Below are 2,684 nucleotides of genomic sequence, written 5' to 3'. Positions count from 1 at the left end.
AAGCGCTTGTTGGGAGGCAACCCAATATTTATCTAATTCTTATTTTTATTTTTTTTCATGTTTTCTTAGGTTCATGATCATGTGGAGTCACAAAATAAATATAAAAATTGAAAACGGAATCAAAAACAGCAGAAGAAAAATTACACCCTGGAGGAGCATCTGTCTGGCGTTCAGCGCCAGAACAGAGCATGGTTCTGGCGCTGAACGCCCAAAATGGGCAGCTTCTGGGCGCTGAACGCCAGAACAGGCATGGTTCTGGCGTTCAACGCCAGAAATGGCACACAGATGGGCGTTGAACGCCCAAAATGGCCACCAACCTGGCGCTGAACGCACAGAGTTGGGTACAAAGGCATTTTTACATGCCTAATGGGTGCAGGGATGTAATTCCTTGAACACCTCAGGATCTGTGGACCCCACAGGATCCACTCAGGATCTGTGGACCCCATAGGATCCCCACCTACCTCCACTCACTTCTTCTCACCACTCTCTTTCACACAAGCCCACAAACACTCTTCCCTAAAAACCCCTCACCAATCACCTCAATCTCTCTTCCCCACTAAACCTTCACCACTCACATCCATCTCCTCTTCCCCATAAACCTACCTCATAAACTCCACCTACCATCAAAATTCAAAACCAATTTCCCACCCAAACCCACCCATATGGCCGAACCTTAACCCCCCCTCCCTTCCCTATATAAAGACCTCCATTCTTCATCAATTTCACACAACACACCCCTTTACACTCCTCTTGGCCGAAACCTCATCTCCCTCTCCCTCTCCATATTTCTTCTTCTTCTTCTATTCTTTTGTTTATTGCTCGAGGGCGAGCAATATTCTAAGTTTGGTGTGGTAAAAGCATAGCTTTTTTTGTTTTTCCCATTACCATTGATGGCACCTAAGACCGGAGAATCCTCTAGAAGAGGGAAAGGGAAGACAAAGAGCTACAGAACTCCAAATGGCGCGCTTTCAATTGCGTTGGAAAGTAGACATCCAGGGCTTTCCAGAAATATATAATAGTTTATACTTTGGCCAAGAATTGACGACGTAAACTGGCGTTCAACGCCAGCCTTTTGCCCAAATCTGGCGTCCAGCGCCAGAAAAGGATCCAAAACCAGAGTTGAACGCCCAAACTGGCACAAATACTGGCGTTCAGCTCCACAAATGGCCTCTGCACGTGCAACACTTAGGCTCAGCCCAAACACACACCAAGTGGGCCCCGGAAGTGGATTTATTCATCAATTACTTACTCATGTAAACCCTAGTGACTAGTTTATTATAAATAGGACCTCTTACTATTGTATTAGACGTCTTTTTGACCATCTTTGGTCTCAGTTTTTCATCTTAGGAGACTATTGATCTCGTTTAGGGGCTGGCCATCTCGGCCATGCCTGGACCTTTCACTTATGTATTTTTAACGGTAGAGTTTCTACACTCCATAGATTAAGGTGTGGAGCTCTGCGTAAGGTATTACTTGGACGACCCAGTGCACTTGCTGGTTAGTTGTATCGAAGTTGTGACAATTATGAATTAAGATCAAAGCACCAAGCTTTGGAGCCATTACCAGGGATTGTTTGAGCCTGGACATCACAATTTCGTGCACCAACCTCAAACACTGGCTCAAACGTGGATGACAGCATTTGGCCGAGCTGCATAATATCACACACGAAGACGTTTGAGTCAACGTTTGCCTCAAACGTTGGCTCAAACGTGAATGGTTCATGGCCCGGTTCACAAGTGGACTTCTTCCCAACACCAAGAGCAATCAACGGAGGCTACTACCAACCCAATTCCATCAAGGCCAAGGCCCACATTCAAGGCTTGAAGATTATTAGAAGAGAGTGTATAAATAGATTAGAATTTAAGTTTTTCGAGGAGTTTTTCTTTTGAGAGTTTTCTTTAAGAATTTTCATAGTATTCACAGTAGAGAGCTTTTGAGTTTTGGGCTATTTGGAGATTCTGAGTCTTGGGAAGGAGAATTGAATTCTCTTTCTCTTAGTTTCTTGTTTTAATTTTCATTTACTCTTTGTTTGAATCTTGGGTGTTAGAGAATTGAAGGAATTCTGTTTCAATCTCACCCTAAGATCCCTCTGTTTCATTTACTGCACTTTCTGAGAAATTTATATTTGCATTCCTTTCTTCTACTGCTGGATCTTTACTTTTCTTGCAATTGAATTCTCAATTTGGATCTAGGAAGGCATTGAGATCTAGACTTGGTTATCTAGTCTCTTGGGTCCTGAGATCTACCTTTTTCAATTTCAATTTCCTTGTTTCGTTGCTACACCAAGCTTATTTTCATTTTCATTTGAGATCCGGTTTAATTGAATCCATCTTTTACATTTCTGTTTGTTGAATTTTACTTTTCCTTGTTTAATTTCTGCAAATCCACTTCCCAATTCCCTTTATAATTCAAGCAATTTACATTTCTTGCACTTTAAGATTCTGCAATTTACATTTCTTGCGTTCTAAGTTTCTGCCATTTAATTTCTTGTTCTTTAAGATTCAGCTCTTTTAATTTCAGTTCTCTTTAAATTCAATGCAATTTACCCATTCCCTTTGCTTTCCATGCAATCTAAATTCTGCAAATTACAAATCACTCAACCAAATCTTGATTCGCTTGACTAAATCAACCACTAAACTAAAATTGCTCAATCCTTCAATCCCTGTGGGATCGACCTCACTCCG

This window comes from Arachis ipaensis, chromosome B08 (genome assembly GCF_000816755.2).
Source record: "Arachis ipaensis cultivar K30076 chromosome B08, Araip1.1, whole genome shotgun sequence".
NCBI lineage: Eukaryota > Viridiplantae > Streptophyta > Magnoliopsida > Fabales > Fabaceae > Arachis > Arachis ipaensis.
The sequence above is the reverse complement of the archived record's forward strand: the minus strand, read 5'-3'. Positions refer to the sequence as shown.